The following is a 19,215-nucleotide window of genomic DNA, read 5'->3' as shown; positions in this document are numbered from 1 at the left end:
GGAAGTGGATATGGGATAAACATTCCTATTTCACAGATGAGCAGACTGAGGCTTAGGGGGATTGATCTGAACTTGAGTCTTAGGGCTTCAAGGTCCTGTTAACCTCCACGTGCCATTTGGCCCTCTGAAGGAAAGTGAGCCCGTCCATCCAGGTCTGGAGTTTCAGCTGCTCCCCCCTGCAGAGGGTCACCCAGGACACCAGCTCGTGACAGAGTGGCTCAGCAACAACTTTGTTATATTTTCCAAACTGAAAAAGGATAGGTCCTCTTGGTTCCATGAAAGGCAGTGTGGCCTGTGAGACTCACGCCCTCGTGCCATACAAACTGGGTTTGGAAGCGGGCTCTGTCCCTTTCCGGCTGGAGTGGATTACTTCTCATCTGAGCCTCAGTTTCTGCCTGGGTAAGATGGGGATACTGATGGGTTGAATCAGGGCATTAGGGTGAAAGGAGCCATCATTTGAAAACTGGCTGGCTCAGCACGCATGCACATTTTATTGCTGTTATTCCTGTTCCCCAAGGTTCTCAACCTGGACTTTTATTAAAAAATTTTCTTCAGGGCTTCTGAGTGGCTTCTCAGTCAGTTGAGCGTCCGATGGCTCGGGTCGTGATCTCGCGGTTCATAGGTTCTATAGCCCTGCATCTGTCTCTCTGCTGTCAGCACGAGAGCCCTCTTCGGATCCTTTGTCCCCCCGCCTCTCTCTGCCCCTCCCCTGCTCACACACTCTCTCTCCTCAAAATAAATAAACATTAAAAATTTTTGTTTTGTTTTGTTTTCAGTAGAAAGCCTCACAAATGCATGTGCTCTTGATAGCATCATGGGCGCAGGGTGACCCTGTCCTTATGCTCAGCAGGCACCTTGGAGGCTGCAGGAACTTGGGCTTCAGAGAACAGGAAGGAGGTTGACTTGAGCCGTTGGGGGAACCTAGAGACGCTCCTGTCATGGTCCCTCGGAGGCGAGGGCTGGCTTTTGGAGTCCGTGTGCGTGTGTGATTTGCAGGAGGGGGAGGCCTCCCTTCCCCGAGCAGGCAGATTAAAGGCTGGGTTGCCAGCCCTCAGCCGTGTAAGCAGTGACCTCAAGGATCTGGCAGCTCTGTGGGACGGTGGCATCTGGCCTTGCAGGGCCTCCCCCATCTGGCCTCGCCCGCCCTCCCACTGACTGATTCCCTGCTTCGTTGTGACTTTCCGGCCAAACTCACAGTCGCTTGGATGTGGCTCGTGCCTTCTCGTGTCAGGTGCTCCGCTTGGGCTGGTGCCGTGTTAGGGCCGCGGAAGAGACGTGGGGTTTGATAAGTGGGCCGCTTCTCCTGGGCTCACTCACCCCGCACCGTTGCTGTGTGTGAAGAGCACACTCTTTAATGCCATCAGAGGAAAGAGGTCCCACATGCGGTGACCCAGGACCACGTTCTTTGCAAATATCCAGGTGCTTTAAAGTGATGTGTTCCGAGCAGCCTGGAGGGACGGCTCAGGAATGACTAGTAAATGGTAGTAAATGGAGGAATCCAGCGTTGACTGAGGCCTGTCCTGTCCGCTTAACTTCTGCTGTCCAGGAGCTGGTGCTCTACACGCTAGCCCAGACTGAGAGAACAGAGAACACCTTGTGGCAGACCTGTATTCAAATCATTTTTTTTTATCATGCAAATATTGATGGAGTACTATGTGTGGCATGGTTATATGTGCAGTGGGTCTATTAGTAAACTAATTATAAATAGTAAACTGGGTGATAAAGTATTTTTTTTAACATTTATTCATTTTTGAGAGACTGAGACAGAATGAGAGCAGGAGAGGGACAGAGAGAGAGAGGCAGACAGACAGACAGACAGAGAATCTGAAGCAGGCTTCAGGCTCTGAGCTGTCAGCACAGAACCCGATGCAGGACTCAAACTCATGGGCTGTGAGATCATGACCCGAGCTTAAGTTGGACGCTGAACCGACTGAGCCACCCAGGTGCCCCATAAATGGAGTGATAAAAGTCCCTGTTCTCAGGGACCTTACATTCCAGCTGAGAGAGACAGAGTAACAAATAAGTGAAATATGTCGAGCCTTCTGTGGTGATAAAAGTCCCCACGGAGAAAAAGAAATTGCAGGTGGGAGGGTTGGGGATGCGTATGTTGGGAGGTGGAGTTTGCCAGTTGAAGTTACTCAGGTGGGGATTCTCCAAGGTGATTTGAGCAAACATCGGATCTGAAGAGGTAAAGAAACGAATCATGGGGCTATCTGGAGAAAGAGCTGGGGGTAAATGCAAAGGCCCTGAGGCCATTTTTCAATTGCTAATTGAGAGACCACAAGGAGGTCAGTGTCTGGAAGGCAGGGAGCATGGAGGAAAGTAGTGGGGGATGAGGTCAGAGAGGAGTAGAGGCTCAGTGGTTCAGGTGGTGAGCTGGGGCCATTGGAGGAGTGACCTAATAAGCCCACCCATTTCTCAGGTAGTCACTTAGGACACTCCTCTGTTGAGGATTGCCCTTGGGGGGCACAGATGGAAGCAGGGAGACTGTATACGAGGGGCTTTAGTTCAGGCAGGAGGTGACCTTGACTCCGGCTAGGGTTACAGTGATGGGAAGTATTGGTTAATAGTTAATTCTGGGTCTCTATTGCTTACAGTCTCTGTGATCCTGCGCGAGTTACTTATTATCCTTGGATTTTAATTTTCTCAGCCTTGCAATGAAGATAATGAAACCTACTTCACAGAGCGGTTGCCACGCAATGGCCAGGCATGAGCCTGACCCCAGTGGGGGCACTGCCCACCCTCCCCACAGCTGGCATTGGAGGCTGTGTGCTGTCCCTTCCGTCGTGTCACTCGAGAAGGGGCTTGAGGTGCTGAGGCCGACAGGCTTCTGGCAACTTCTCTGCATGGTCTCTGCTGGGGTTGATGAACCAGCAGGTCCGCAGAGGTGTTCTCACCCAACCTCCTTGAGTTCGTGATTCGGAGGCTGGGGTGCAAAGTGATGAGTCTTCGCATTTTCCACATAATTCATCCAGCTGTGTGTCACGTCTCATGGTGTCCAAGGATTTGTGAAGAGGCGGGGTGATTTGTGGTCCAGTGTGAGGAAAATTGGAGTATGGAACAATAAATTGAAAGAGTGCTCCATCAGTCTGTTGAAATCCTGTGATTTTGGGCTCTCGGAGTTCAAGGTAACTCCTAGCAGAGAAAGTAGAAGAACAACAGAAGAAAATCAAAATTTGGGCTCAGTTTTCTTTAGGAAGGCACACCTGTTGTTCCAAGATCGAATATCAGGCATTGACCAGAAGTGCCCTAGTGAGGTAATTAAGGGTGTTTTATTGCTCTGTGGGACGTAATGGAACTTTTATTTGCAAAGTGCGTTATTTACTGTCGTTAGTTTCTTTCTGTGACAAAGGTCAGCATTGCCGCGCCATTTTTCCTGATGCGCCAGTCCTTCGTTTCCCCGCTGAATGCCATCGGGGTTGTTTTCCCTAAGGTTGAACAGTATTGCCTGCTGGCATGTCTCCTGGCCCCCTATGGCTGCTGGGGGCAGAAGTGGTGGCCGTCTGGCAAGATCTGGAGAGACATCAGATGGCTTCATCTAGATGGATTTCATTTACCCTGGGCCCCTGGCCTCTTTCATCAAGGAGAGGGACAAGGAGTCTGGAAGGACAGAGGCAGTTTTGCTGGTGTGGTAAGGGTGTTAGCACCTACTCTGTGCACGCGTGTGGAAGGCTTTTCTTCCGTGTCACGTGTCCGTGCTGGTTGTTACTGCCCTGGCGGCTTTTGCAGTCAGCCTTGGGTCCTGGAGAACAAGCCCCAGATGTCAGTGTGGACACAGCATCGCCGCACTGTTCCTCGAACTTTCCCTGACCCGTAAGGCTTGGCCTTGGTGACACAGACTCTGTAGGCGGGTCTTTCTTCCGAATGTTCTAGGAGAGGGAGCTGCCACTTCAACAAAACTTTTTAAATTGGGGGTGTATAAGTCGATGGTAAACGAAGAAAAAACAAACAAAAAAACATTGCCATGAAGCTTTGCTGTGCTCTTTTGCAGTTGGCATGTATTTTTAGGAAATAGGACCTGTGCTTTTGAACCAGCCTCCCCCTCCCCCTTTGAGAGGCGTCAGTTTGTTGCCCACGTTGAAGAAACTTGATGAGAATTCTGTTTTACCTTCCATTTCCTAGATTCCTCTCCAGGCAGAGAGGCTCAGATCAGCCTTCCTATGCAGATGCACACCTTCCCTTTGCGTTCTCCACCTGTTCATTTGGGGAGCAGGAGGCGACTCCCCTCCATGACTTAGCACAGGGACCCCTGGGGGCTCCTGGGCCCACTGCAGGCTTTGAGCAGTTTGCTCGTGAAGCTGGGCAGTAAGCCGTACAGCCTGTCTTGTGCACAGAACTCTTTTCTCGGCCCCCGGGGGTGCTCGTAACTACGCTTCTGGAAACCTGGTACATGGGAAGGCATCTGGAATGTTAGACTTTCCATATGGAAGCCTGTCAGGGAATGTCATGGCGGGTTGGCCTAGCGGCCTACTGGCATCTTTATTGAGCATGAAAAACTGCTTTTTTTGTGAACTAGAAGGGGACAATTTGGAAGGATGACATTATTCTTTGCAATCAGAAGCCTAAAAAGTACATGAACACGTACGGTAAATCTTCCTCACTTTGTACTTCCCTCTGCTTCTGTGTTTACTGCTCACAAAATGGTGCGGAGACAGGCACGTGTGAGGGAGAGGAATATACCTTCATCAATGCCTGTGTCACACGTGAGAGAAGCAGAGGGAGTAAAAACGTCTGCATGAAAACTTGTTGTAGAATTTGAAAGCAAGATTTAGCTGAAGGTTCTGATGAAAACGTCCTCACCCACTATGTCTGGGAGGTTTGGGAAAGCGCAGCCGGAGGAGAGAAAACTTGAATCACGCAGGTCAGCCCCACTTCGATGAAGTGATCAGAGCGAGGCAGGTGAGTCTGGGAGAGCGGGCCAGGCCGCAGGGAGGAGACAGGAGTGTGGTCCTCAGGTCTGGATGGCAGGGACTAGTGATCACTCGTGCAGTGATCCGCACAGAGGCCGTGGGCAAGTCTGTGGTGTATTTCTCAGCTGGGCCTCAGTGTCCGTCTCTGAACGCTGGTATCACACCAGAGTCTCTCACACTGTGGGGGCATGCAACTGAGAATGTACATCAGGGTTCACTGTGATGCCGACCTGCTGGCTAGAAGCCTTGGATGGCTGAGGTTTTGGTCAAGACTGTTCCAACATCCGATGCGACTTGCACCCACATACTCTGAAAACTATGGCAGCCGTGCAGGGTCCAAAAGGCCGTGAGAGATTCCGTCTCGTTTCAGCTTACACCTGTTTTCTTGGTCATCCAGAGATGCTTTCGTGTTAGCGTGGGTGGGCACAATTTGGAGTGCTTGATTAACCCAGCAATTAATAAAAGCGGAGAGGTGACAATTGGTGTTACCAAGCTGCAATTGAAAGCAATACATTTGGCTTCTCTCCACGCAAACAGATTGGTGGAGAAGCCACCCATGGGGAGGAACATCGGAGTGCAGAATAAGGAAGCTGGTTGGAAAAAGGGTTCAGAGCAAAAAGCGGTGTCAGGATGGGTTGCTTGGTTGATTATTCTTTCAGTCAACAGATATTTATTGAGTAATTCCTGTGGGCCTGATTCTGTGCCAGGAACTGAAGATACGTTTGTGGGTAAGGTGTAGCTTTTCTTGTGAAGAGCCTGAGACTGTTGATGATGGAGGTAATGGACACATAAGCAATGAATTCTGATGCTTTGTAGTAGGTACAGGATAGATGGTATTCAAAGTTCATGGGGACCAAGGGAAGGAGAGGTTGGTGTCTTTTTCTTCTTAATATTTTTTTTAATGTTTATTTATTTTTGAGAGAGAGAGAGAGAGAGAGAGAGAGAGAGAGAGAGAGACAGACAGTGTGAGTGGGGAGACACAGAACTCGAAGCAGGCTCCAGGCTCCGAGCTGCCAGCACAGAGCCTGATGCAGGGCTTGAAGTCATGGACACACGGACTGTGAGATCATGATTTGAGCCGAAGTCAGCCGCCCAACCGACTGAGCCACCCAGGTGCCCCCGGAGTGGTTGGTTTTATGAAAAAAGAGAGAGCAGTATTAACTTTACAGAAAAGTAGTGTGAAAACAGTATTTTCGCACAGGCAACCGCAGGAGCAGAGGTTTGGACGCATAAGATGAAGGGGGGATATGCAGTTGATGAGCAGGGACTGGTTTGAATTTCAGCTCTGCCACTTACTAGCTGGGTGACTGGGCAAATCACTGAGCCTTCCTGGGAGTTGGTTTCCTCATCTGTAAAGTGGGCATAAAGACTCCATGCCTCATGGGGTATTGGGAGGATTCTTTCCTACTACATGCAAGGTGCACTGTGCTTGGCCCGTGGTGACCCTCTGTAGCAGTGAGCCCTGAGATACACCAGGTTCCTTGAGTGTGCCCTGCTTAAGAAGGACCTGAGACTGGAAATGTCACGGAGGGCCAGCTGTTAAAGGGGTCAGAATATCACACGTCCTGATTTTACCTCTGCAGACATTTACTCACACCTTGTTTAAGCCTTGTCTCCCCTTGAGGTACCCATTGATCTTACCCTTTAAGAAATAGCCACATGTTTGTGATCTTGATTGCAAGGGATTGCACCTTGGTTCTTCATTCTCTCCTGGGGAGATGGCGTAGGGCAGACTAGTAGACATACGCCAGTTGGTCTGAGTGTTGGGAGAAGCTCGGGCAGTGTCTGTTTGGACCTGGACCTTGTTCTGGCCGCACTGTTTGTAAACCACGTGACCTCACTCCTGGGTGGAGTTTCTGCACCCATGGCATTTTGTCTGACATGTATATATGTATCGTGTGAAACATTTATCTCAAGGACTAGGATGGAAACACCTTTGAAGGAAGGAACTGCCTCGTGTAGGAAAAGATGCTGATAAGCTACAACATGTCGTCCAACAGAAATAGAATCCACATATGTAATTTAAAGATTTCTGGTAGCAAGGGTAAAAAAAAATAAGTAAAAAGAAATAGGTGAAATGAATTGTGATAACAGGTTGTATGTAAGTCAGTATAACCAAAATATGTGTAAAAATTATTGCACTATTTGGTATTCTTTATTTTACGCTGAGTCCAAGCTGGTGCATGGTTTATATTTATTGTGTAGCTTGATTCAGACCAGCACGGGACAAGTGTGGCTCCTGTACTGGGTGGTGTGGGTCCTGGGAGGAGCCAGAGTCACAGTGCTGTAGCTCTTCCTCCCTCTCTCCATCTGTGTCTCTCTTCGTCTCTGTCTTTCTCTCCATGCTTCCCCTCCCTGAAAGGGCTGAGAAGATAAATGAGCAGTGGAGACCACAGTGGATGCTTTGTGTGAATGGATTTTTGTCGACGTGAAGACCGGGATAAGTTTCATGGAAGGACACAGAGAAAGGGGCAGTGCACTAGGAATTTGCAAAACAGTAGCAGCCGTATGTCCAGCACTGTTCTAAGCATCTCACTGGAGCCTCTCAATCTGCACGGAACCCTAAGAGCTCATCATTTCTCCCCTTTTGAGAATGGGAAAATCAACACAGAAAGTTAAGAAACTTACCCAGAGCCATGAAGCTGAGGTTTGAACTCAGATAAGCTGTCTCTGGAGCCCTGCTGTGCTAGTTACCTTAAAAAATCCAGGAACTGAATCTTACCATTCGGCCTGGACTGGGTAGTTTACACCAGAGGTTGAGGATCCTTCCTTGGGGAAGGATCATCTGGATGAGCCTGAAAGTCTGCTAGAGAAAGGGCTTTCTCCAGTTTGCTCCCATCTAGACCCAAGCCTGGTGCATAGTAGCTGCTTGGTAAATATTTGTGCAAGTCGGTGGGGATGCGTTAGCATCAGTGGATATGATGACCCCTGAGCCCGTCAAAGGCTTGGAGACGAAGCTGTGCCTTTAAGGGATGGTCTCATAAATACAGCCCTGGGTGAAGGGGACTCATGCGGAAGCATGTTCACATCCAGAGTTCTCGCTCTGAGCTGAGGACAGAGTTTATACATCCCATGCCAAAGCTCTTGTTTTGTTTGTTTTTCTAGCAAAATTAAGAAATCGAGATACAGCATAGCCAAGCCCAGAAAACAAAGTGTGCAGCTTGGTATATTTTTAATAAGGGGAGTCCCCTATATAACCAGTTCTCACATCAAGAAATAGGGCATTTCCAGTACCCCAGTACCCCAGTACCCCAGAGCCACCCTGCCCCCGCCCTCCCAAGAGTATCTGCTCTCCTGACTTCTGACCTTCATGTGCCCATGCTTTTGAGAAATCCTGATGATTGGAGATGGGGGGGAGGGGCAGTTTGTTTGTCTTGTTACACTGATGTTCTCCAAGGTTAAGGTTCTGACCTGATTCTTGTGTCCATTGCACAGATGAGAAACAAAGGCTCACATCAGTAATACAGCTTGCCCAGGTCTCATGGCTTGAGCATAGATCGGCAATTCAGACCCAGAGCTGTAGTGCTCCAATGCCTGTGTTCTTGACCATCCCATATTCATAGATCTCCTTCTACGACATTTTGTGTAAAACGCAAGGTTGGGACGTTCAGGATGAGATTGCTGGTCTGAGCAATATTGGAGCCGCCGCCCTGATGCTGCAGAGGAGGGCTAGCCATCCCGGCTCAGAGCCCAGCGTGCTGGATTTATCCCAGAGGCCGCACCTCCCGCACCTTCCAGAGTGGCTTGGCTGGCGAGCCCATGCCGGGTGGGGTGACAGGGACAGGTGGGTGGGTGGGTTCCTCAGTGCCCCGTGTTCTCCCTCCCCCCCCCCCCCCCCCCCCGCTTGTTGCTGACAGGCTCGCCCAGGGCTCTATTGGGGGAAGCTTTCCATTCAAAAACAGCTCACTCCCACCTAAGTGGAAAGGACTCTGTGCTGCCACACACACTGGTCTCCTGCTCTGGGGGCATGGCTGGGGCTGCTGCCTGTGAGGACCTTGGAGTTTAGCACCCATCAGCGCTCCTGGGAGGGAGCCAGAGTGGCAGGCTGGGGAGGGCAGCCCCTGGCTGGCCTGGAGGCCCCTCGGAGGGTTGGAATTGGGCATACGTATTCTACGCTGGGGAGCTTTGCTCTCCAGAGGGACAGGTGGTAGCTGTCATTCTGCAGTTGGCCGTGGCCTGAGAGAGATTTGCCAACAGTTCTGGGATAGAGATACCCCCCAGCCTCTTTGGCCCGGAGAATGCCGCTTGACCCATAAAACTGCAAACAGGCAGTCCCTCAGCCTGGCCTTCTCTCTGCTAGGACGGGAGTGGATAGCAGGCAGAAATAGAAGCTATTACCCTAGGCTCGGTGCCCTGAGGACTGAAATTTAATTCAAAAAGGCAAAATAAAATCATCCCTCTGAGGCAGTGGTTCTTACAAAAATAAAGCCAATATTATTATAATAATCCTAGCAAGTGAGTTGCTGAACGATTTACTCTTAGCTGGCCACTGGGCCTAGCATCAGGGATTGAATGGCATAGCTCTGGAGCCAGACTGTCTAGGGCTGAATCCTGCCGTCCTCTGCTGAGCTGTGTGACCTTGGGCAAGTGACTTCACCTCTCTGCCCAGCTGCGACGTGGAGCTGTCGTGTTCACGAATGGATCCACGTGGAGCCCTTCGGTTACTGCCTGACATGTTAAAGGCTCAGTAAACTTTCATGTGGTGATGATGATGAAGAAGAGGATGGTGATGAAGACGCGCACGGATCGGTTCTAGTCTCTGAGCCATCTGGGGTGCTAGATAATTTCGTCTTCACAGTTCACCTGCAGAGAAACTGAGACGCAGATAGGGTCAGCTCCTGGCCGGGAGGCCACTGAGGTGGAATGTGAACCCAGCACAACCTTCTGCAGGCTTTCCAGTGAATGGCGGGTAAAGCTGCCGTTGGCTTTCCCAGAACTACACACATTTCACACACTCTTCCCATAGTTGCAGAAAGAAACAGGACAGATGCTATTTATTTTATGATCCATTTAAAATAATACACATAACTAATGTTTGCTGAGTGAATGGCCCCATTTCAGCTGCTACATTTCCATGGCCTTTGTGTTTGGCTTGTGTCTTGAGACCTGGGTGAGAAAGTTCTGTGGTCCTGTCAGACCTGAGGCTCCTCTTCTCTCGCTGATGTGCTCGCGAGAGGGGGAGATGCTTTGATGTGGGAGGGTGGAGGCGGAGGAGTCTTCGGAGAAGTGAAGCCTGACTGTCTCATCTGTCTGTGCTTGGTGTCTGTTGCCCAGGCTGGCTGGACCCTTCTGACCTTCAGCCCTTCTTTAGGTCCCGTCCTCGGGACCTGTACCAGCTCTGGGAAAGGACCAGAGCAGCCAGGAAACAGGAGAGTCGGGTTTGACAGAGATAGGAGGGCACTGCACAGTCTGTGGAAAGAAGGTACCATTTTCGTGTTGAAGTTCTCTGAGTAGAGGCAAAAAACCAGCACCAGAGAGGAGGCCAGAGAAAGGGGGGGAGGGGGAGAGAAAAATGCCATAGGGGTGGAGAGTGAGGGGGAGGGGATGGGGCAGAGGTAGGGGCAGGGGCTCAGGAGGAGGGAGGTGAGCCTGGTGACTTGTATTTGGAGTTTTGTGCCTTGGGAAGGGCAGGGCAAGCCTGGGGTGGAGCCAGCGGGGAGGAAGGATGTGAACAGCAGGTGGCAGACAGTGGGAGGGTGGAGGATGGCTCGGGAAGAGAAGAGATCCCACAGGTTTTAGTGCCAGAATAGACTCCAGGCCCCGGGATGGGGTGCCGCTGAGAGGCAGACCCTGGCCCACCTTTGGCCACGCAGCTGGTGAGTGGCCAAGCTCCGTGACTCCCACCCCAGTGCTCCCTGGCTGCCAGGTGGCCTCTCAGGGCAGAGGAGGGTGAGGCTGGAGGGGCTGGAGTCTGCTCCTCAGCTCAGCCTATGGGTCTCCCGCCTGCAGCAGAGTTTCTGAGAAGGTCCACCCGGGGACCTCGGCCTCCGTGCCCGATGCCATTCAGAAGAGGCTCCACAAATAAAGTCCACGGTGTGTCCGTCTCTTTAGTCCAGGAACAGCTTGAGCTAATCGAGGCGTGCCTCTGCCGTGTGCGGCTCCTGCCAGGGGGGTTAAAAAAAGAAATACTCACGCCGATCCAAGGGCTTTTTGTAGCAGTGCAGAAATAATAAACCCAAACACAGAGGCGAGCCGTTTCAGGAGCGAGGTTGGTGCCTTATCGGGGTCACTCTCCGCCAGCTTCTGCCGGGGCCCGGGAGACCAAAGCTGTCAGGCGGCCAGTTCCGCCCCCTCCATAGGGGCAGGGCCATCTCGTTAAGGGGCAGAGGTGAGTGGGAATGTTTCCTGGTGAAAGGATCCGATTTTAGTGTTTGTTTTCCCAGTGAGGTCAGTTCCATGGCCCTTGACCATGGTTCCCTACTTCCTACCAGCCTGCTCCAGGAAGACCAGCTCCCAGCGTGAGCCGGGCCAGCCTCCCCTGCCCGCGCTTAACTCCTGGTCCTTCCACTCCATGAGAACTGGGTTTCACACACGTGGAAGTTCAGGTCGAGAGATGTAAGGGACTTGCCCAAGGCTGTACACAGCTCTGGTGGCGGTACTGGTGATGATAATTGGTGATGGTGATTGGTGATGGCGATGGAGAGGTGTAGCTGCTGGTTGGTTGCCTGGGCACTGTGTTAAATTCTTTGGTGATGAAGACCATGTTGATAACAGTAATGGCTAGCACTGACTGTGTGTCTGTTCCATGCCTCACTTTCCTCTTTAAAATGGGATAGCTTTGGGGCAACTGAGTGCCTCGGGCAGTGGAGCATTGGACTCTTGATTTGGACTCAGGTCATGAGCCCAGGGTCATGGGATCCAGCCCCATGCCTGGCTCCATGTGCTGAGTGTGGAGCCTGCTTAAGATTCTTTCTCCCTCTCTTTCTCTCTCCCTCCCTCTGCCCTTTTCCCTCTGTCTGTAAAATAACCAGAAAATGTGATAGCTTCATGGGGTTGTTGTGGGTTAGGGTCTTTGTGGAGATTGTACAACTTAATATGTGTAAAGCACTTAGTGCTGCCAGGTTGGTGTTTGTTCCCAGTATCATTTGCTATTAATTAAGCCATCAGAGGTGCACTTGATCTTGAAACCACTCTGTATACCCCCTGTATGTATGTATGCATGTATGTATGTATGTGTGTATTTTTAAAGTTTATTTATTTATTTTGAGAGAGAGGGAGAGAGAAAGAGACGGGGAGAGAGAATCCCAAGCAACTGTCAGCACAGAGCCTAATGTGAGGCTTGATCCCACAACCATGAGATCATGACCTGAGCCAAAATCAAGAGTTGGATGTTTAACTGACTGAACCACCCAGGTGCCCCTGTATACCCCCTGTAAAGGCTCAAGTCAGGAGGCGCCTAGGTGGCTCAGTCTGTTAAGCACGTGACTCTTGATTTCGGCTCAGGTCATGATCGCACAGTTCGTGAGTTCAAGCCCCGCATCGGGCTCTGCACTGACGGTGCGGAGCCTGCTTGGGATTCTCTCTCTCCGCTCTCACTCTGCCCCTCCCCACTTGCTCTCTCTCTCTCTCACCATGAATAAATAAACTTAAAAAAGTTCTTTTAAAGGGTTAAGTCAGAACCTTCATTCTTTCTGATAAGCCACGCATGATCGTGCCATGCTGTGTGTGGAGAGGCCCTACAAGTGAGTGAATGGCTGGCTGAAAGGTGGGTGACAGGACACATCTCTGTTCTAGATCTTTCTTCCTTGACACCCCCCCGTCCCCCACATGCTGCTCCCCACCCTCCTAATTTTAGTGTTTGTTTGTCCAGTGAGGTCAGTTCCATGGCCCTTGACCTTGACCTCCACCTTTCCTAATACTGTTCTCTCACTTGTTGATAAAGAATACAGTGTAGTATTCTGTCACTCTGTCAACAAATGAGGGATAGTTTATCTGAATTAATGCTCGTAACCATCACCAGTTGTCTGTTGACTTTAGTTTTGCAAAGGCTCTGACTCTTCCCCCATTTTTTTTTCTTTTTTGAAGGTGAACAATTAACTCTATTCCCTCTGCTATGGATTAGTGAGCATGAAAATTGAATGTCGCCAAATGTGCACCAGTGTGTTTCATGCAGTGAGAATACTCTTGTTTCAGGGAAAAGTTACAGAGAGACAAAAAGGAGGGGGGCGGGAAAGAAAGAGGGAGCTGTTTGGGTCAGCTGTTTGGGTCAGCAAGATGGTGCCCAGATACCTCCTGTTCTGAAGCCCCCGCTGTGGACCTGGGCAGATTCAGGGACCTCTGCTCTGGCCTCCAGCAGCACCTCTGCGCTGACCTCAGTGCTGGAACCCGCCAGGATAGATGGCCGTTTGACCATGCCCATGTCCTTCCCGGGCTGGAGCTGTGACTTTCTGCTCCCATGACCTGACTCTGTGCTGGCACGTAGTGGGCTCAGTAAATGTTTATGGAAACAACTTGGTACATAAAAGCTTTGTAAGTGAAGAGCTTTATTTCACTCTGCCTGTTTAGTGCTCGAGCTATCCTAATTGCTTCTTTCCTATTTTCTCTCGCCCATATGGACCTGGGTCAGTTTTAACTGCTAAAATGAACTAATTTGAATTTAATCTGAATTAATGGTATGCATGCAAGTCACTGCTCATTTAATTAATTTGTCCGTGTCATCAAATAAGCATTCTGAGGGCCCCTAAGTGCAGAGCATTCTGTTTGACACAAAAGGTGACACAGAGGCCCAGGATGTGGGCTTTAACACCAGAACACCTGAGCTCAAGTCCTGGTTAGACACTCTGTTTCTGGCTTCAGGTGGTGACAGTAAGTAAGAGCACTGATTCCGGATGTGAGTTTGAATCTGGACTTCACCACTTAGGATCTGTGTGACCTCAGGCAAATTACTTAACCTTTCTGTGCCTCACTTTCTTTCCTCTTTAAAATGGAATATCTTCTTGGGGTTGTTGTGGATTTTAAACAAGTTAATATATATAAAGCACTTAGTAGCAGGTTGGTATTTGTCACTAAGTTTCCGTGCCCTCATGCGTAAAACCTGACTCTCTCAGTACCTACGTCTTCATAGAATTGGGATGAGGCTTGTATGGGTTTCCTGTGGCTGCCGTAACAAGATACCATTAACTGGGCAGCTCAAAAGAGCAGATATTCATCGTCTCACAGTTGTGGAAGCTGGAATTCTGAAGTCAAGGCACCCCAGCAGGGCCGTGCTCCCTCTGAAACCTGTAGGACAAGCCTTCTTTCCTCTTCCTAGCTTCTGGTGGTTGCCAGCAATCTTGGGTCGTCCTTGGCTCGTAGATGCATCACTTTTATCCTGTGTCGTCAGGGTGTTCTTTCCGTTTGTCTTCACATGGCATCTTTATAAGGACACCAGGCACCCCGGAGAGGAGGGCCCACCCTATTCTAGTATGACCTCATCTTAATTATATCTGCGATGACTCCGTTTCCAAATAAGGTTTCATTCTGAGTTCCTGGGGGTCAGACTTCAACATGTCCTTTTTGGGAGGGCACAGTTCAACCCATAACGAGGATGGAGTAGAAGAATCCACGAGAAGCAGTGGACACAGAGCCCAGAAGAGAACAGTGCCAGTGAACGTTGGCTGTGCCTGTCATTGCTGTTACCCTGTCATCATTAACACAATGGCAGCCCTTTGCTGGGTGGCCGTGGGAGGGTCTCTGAACATCTATGAACCTCATGTCTTCACCCTGTTGGTTAAAATACGAGCTTTCCCATGTATTAACTCAATGGCGTGGCCCGTCTTCCAGGGCGAGGCTGTTTTTTCACCCCGCTGATCTGCAGCAGGTCTCTGCGATGGGAGGAAGTAGGACCAGTCCCTCCAGGATGAAGTGAGGCCCAGTGTGTTGGTGGCCTAGACACATGGTACTTCCCATGCTTGCCATCCTTCAATCGTGGTGGGTGATTTATAGCCCATTGAGGGCAAACTCCCGTGGGGGCCACTGCACAGACAAAGAAGGGTCCTTTTTCCCTTCCTATGGGGTCAGGAAGGCTCAAAGCTGTGTCCAGACATCAGCTGATTTGGATTTTCCAGATCCCCAGTTGCTTTTGCAGTCAGAATGGGAAAAAAAAAAAAAAATTTTTTTTTTTTTTCCACTTGGGAGCCGAACAGATTTGCTACAGAGAAGTCTAGATATCTATGGAAACAGTCCTAATTTTAGCCTTGCCACACTTAATGCCAGCTCGGAGAGTGCTGTCTTGGGTCAGGGCCCAGAGAATGGGGAAGGTGAGCAGGCCTGAAAGGGTCAGAATGAGCACGGAGTAGCCAACAGACAAGCAAGAATTTGGAAGGTGCTGCAGTCTCAGTGGTCACAAGGGACTGACTCTGGGGAGAAAAGGCATCTGGAGAGAGGGGCTTTGAGAGATGAGCATGTATCAGAAATTAGTATTTGGACCCAAGCAGTTTCTTTCCCCTCCCCCTCCCCCTGTCCGAATTCTGCTCATTTTCAGCCCAGTCCAAGACCCTTTTTTCACTCCCCCCCCCCCCCCCCGCACCTTTGGAATCAACCACAGCTCCCTGGACTTCCTACCATTTTTATGATTCTGAGGAAGCACTTCTGGCCTCTCATTTCATTGTGAGGTTAGTCTGTGTATCTTGCAGGCTCCTGTTTGTTTTTTAGCCCCTCGAGGTCAGCCATGGTCATTGTCGTGTCTGTAGGCTGAGCCTGTCATGGAATGGACATGCAGCAAACGCAAAACGAGTGGAATTAGACATGACTGGTGGTCTCCTGTTGCCCAAACCAGGGCCTGAGCAGCCTTGAAAAGGACATTGAATGAATGAGAATAATAGAGTACACAGAGACCCCTTTGGTGGGAAGAGTCCACATGGATGGGAATGAAAATCGCCTGTCATTGACTTAAGGACATGCTTAAGCTTAAGGACATGCTTAAGACAGGTAAGAGGTCCCGCATGGTAGGCTGGGTGTTGAGTGCAATGGGGTGTGGGGAGAAATGGACAGAGATCATTTCAGGCCATGTAGGGAACATCGCTTCCCTGTGTCAGCCCTGTCCTCCTAGCCAGCTCAGCTCCTAGCAGAAATCATCCTAGAACATCAAACACAGCACAACCCTTAGACATCATCCAGTCCTGTGTGTTTTGAAGTGTGATATTCAAGACAAGCATTTTTATATTACTATAAAACTAGCATCCTACACCTGCCATTTCTCAGGTATTACTGCTTAGGGTAAGACAGGTCACAGTAGCTCTCTCTTGCAGATCCCACGGATTACATGGTGGTTCTCCTGCATGCCCCTGTATGTGTGAGACCTATAATGAGCAATGTCCTATTATAACCATTTGGAAGTCAGGCTTATGCAGATGGAAGAGGTTGCTGATGTGAATTCTTGTATTGCATTTCCAAATACCTTGCATTCTTTTCATCTGGATGAAAAGCAACATAGCTGTGGTAAAATAGGGAAGGCCGTGTGCAAGAGACTGCACAGATCCAGTTCAGCCTCCTCTTTGGAGTGCTAAGGAAGTGGGCGAGGCATGGGTTGACCAGCTGGCCCTGATGGTGTCAGCACATGGGGCTTAGACCACATCTCCTCCTGTTGTCCACCCATCTTGACATGCTAGACAGAATGTAAACTAGTTCCTACTATTTGGGAGCTTTAAGTTCTGTCATTTAATCCCGCCAACAACATCGTGTAGCGAGCAGTATTTCTCCTTACTGTGCAACCAAGGGGAGGCTGAGACATAAGGACTTGAAATAACTTGCTGAGGCCTGTCCTGTAGATAAGACGTAGATCCAGTGATTCAACATAGCCCCCTCCCATGACATTTAGCTGTGTCAGGGAGCTGCAAACCTATCAAAATGAGCTTTTAGATTTTTGCAAATAGAAACACAGGCAGAGGTATGGTGCCGTTTGCCGCCTCTTGGGAAAGATGTGCCCAGTGAGTAATAGAACTGGGGCCAGTGTGCAAGTTGCTCAGCCGCAAGTGAGTCTGAGGGCTGGACAGGAGTTTGCTGGGCAACAGGATGCCTCCCTCTTGGGTGGCTGTTTGTCCAGCACCAGCAAAAGGCTGTTTGCCTGGTGTGAGAGGTGGGTAGGCAAAGTGGGTGTGGGCCCCTTGGTTGGTTCATTTCCCCTCTGGGTACTACGGAGGGGAGTGAGCAGCCCCAGCTGGCAGGGTGAGTCAGAGCAGAGCCCAGAATAGAAGCCAGAGGGCATGTATGTAAAGGCCACCTCTATCCTAGCATTCGAGTTTTAAGATTCTCGTTAAAGATGATTAAGCTTTTATGCATAGCAGTTTGCACACTGCTGTAGGATCAGTTGTTAGTGTTGCCTGGCAACAGCTGTCTGAGTTAGCCACGCCCACCAGAGAGTAATTTACTGGGTCACCCAGGGCCCAACTCACTATTTGTACATTATCTAGTCCCCTCCCAGCTCCCTAATTCATCCATCCATCCATCCATCCATCCATCCATCCAAAGAGCACTTTTATCAGGTATCTGTTTGGGGCTAGTTTTATATTTGGCAGCATTCTCTCTGCATTGCTGGGAGTGCTTAGGATGTGGTAAAATGGAAATCTGGCTCTGCCTATTTGTATCAGCACAATAGAGCCCCCGTTCGTTGAGACCCTAAGCTCCAGGAGGCAGGGCCTTTGCTCATTTCTAGGTCTCTAGTGCCTAGAAGTATGCCCAGCACAGAGTAGGTGCTCCATGAACATTGGTTGAAAAAAAGAGTGAATGAACTGAGTGTCTGCTATGTGTTTGGCCCTGTGGGAGGTGTTTTACATAAAACTTAAAAAAAAAATTCTCCCAGTAACACATCTCTCATCCTACGTGTGTCTGTCCCCCATTGTAGGGTACTAGCTGGTGAGTGCCAGCCTTTACTGTAAACATTATCGTACGCGCTTGCACAGCAGATAATAATCATCACTGAATAATGTAGCTGCTATTGTCCCCATTTTACAGATGAGGAAATGAGGCACAGAGACGTTAAGTAACTTGCCTAAGGTCACACAGACTCTCTTGCTTCAAGCCATTTTTCCTTCCTTCCATACGAGCGCCATCCAGTAGAACTTTGTGGTGACGAAATGCTCTGTTTCTACCCTGTCCAGTATAGTAGCCACTAGCCAGAGGTAGTTACTGAGCACTTGAAATATGTTTAGTGTGACTGAGAGACTGAATTTTTAGTTTGATTTCATTTTAATTGATTTAAAGGTAAATGACCGCAGGTGGCTAGTGATTACCTTATTGGACAGCACGGTTCCTTCCTATGCGATCTGTACATATTCTAACAGTTTGCCGTAATTGTTTAGCATGTGCTGCAATTTTTCAAATGCTTTACAGCAGTAAGTGATTTAGGTTAATCCTCACAGTCGCAAAGGAACTAACAAAGGTCAGGGGTCAAGCACTTCCTCCCACCCCCGAGATTTTACAGTCAGAAAATGGCATAGCTGGATTCTACCCCAGAGAGAATCCCAGCGTTTTAAATGATCTCCCTGTTTCCCTCCCTGTTTTCCGCACGTACAACAATGGATATCGCCATGAAAAATGAGGTCTTGGTGTTCTAAGTGGTTTTGAACCTCACACACAATGCCGCCCTCTTCCCTGCTTGGGAAAGGGGTCAGCCCATATGCAGGCTTGCGAACTCACTGTTCCCACCAAATGACTCATTTGGGTCGAAAACATTTATTTACCTGAAGTAGAGTTGTGTCAGTGTCACTCTGAAATAAAATAAGATGCCAGTATTCCTTGCCAGGATGTTCTTTAGTGAAAACAAACAGACCAAACAAAAGCTGCTTCTTGGTGTAATGGTGATAATATTTTGAGGTCAGGCTGGGAAGGAGAGGGAAAAAATGGAGCTGAAATAATCCGCAGTCCTGCTGGGGTGAACAAGGGACTGCAGCCTGTGGGCAGAATGAGCAGAATCTACTGCTCCTGGCTGCACCCTCCCTTCTTGAGGATGGGTGGGAGAGGGCTCTGTGTCAGGGCTGGGGGGCAGAGGTCACTGAATTGTGTTCCGCAGTAGAGGTCAGCTTACTTTGCGAGAAAAATTCATCTGACTGTGTTTTGCATGCTGGGCTGAGGCCGTCTGTCATTCATGCCCATGGCTCATCCAGAAACCAAACAGGGATTCAGGTTACAAGCAGAGCTGTAGAAATGGGGATGGGGAGAGAGACATGGAAAGAGGGTGAGAGGGATGGGCCTAAAGGATGAGGCCACATCAGGACCATGGTCCAAATACAGGCAGTGATGGTGGATGGAACCCAAGGACCACAGGCCAAGAGTGCTTTGGGTTCTGAGAAGCAGGGACAGAAGAAATGTGGCTTCTGGGAAAAGCCTT

General features: G+C 49.6%; 1 protein-coding gene across 3 annotated transcripts in view; it reads left to right on the top strand.

Moving 5' to 3' along the window:
- Positions 1-19,215, top strand: part of LARGE1 (LARGE xylosyl- and glucuronyltransferase 1) — a 544,237-nt gene that overhangs the window by 33,586 nt on the left and 491,436 nt on the right. The window contains exon 1 of one of the 3 annotated variants that reach the window (XM_045062295.1): positions 11,109-11,238. The exons of the other annotated variants lie outside the window; for them this stretch is intronic. The gene's annotated coding sequence lies outside the window, so the exon portion shown is untranslated. Of the gene's footprint in view, positions 1-11,108; positions 11,239-19,215 lie in introns of those variants that run through there. 3 annotated transcript variants of the gene reach the window in all.

The sequence above is a fragment of the Felis catus genome, chromosome B4 (genome assembly GCF_018350175.1).
Source record: "Felis catus isolate Fca126 chromosome B4, F.catus_Fca126_mat1.0, whole genome shotgun sequence".
NCBI lineage: Eukaryota > Metazoa > Chordata > Mammalia > Carnivora > Felidae > Felis > Felis catus.
Note: the sequence above shows the minus strand (reverse complement) of the source record. Positions and strands in the feature narration are given on the sequence as shown.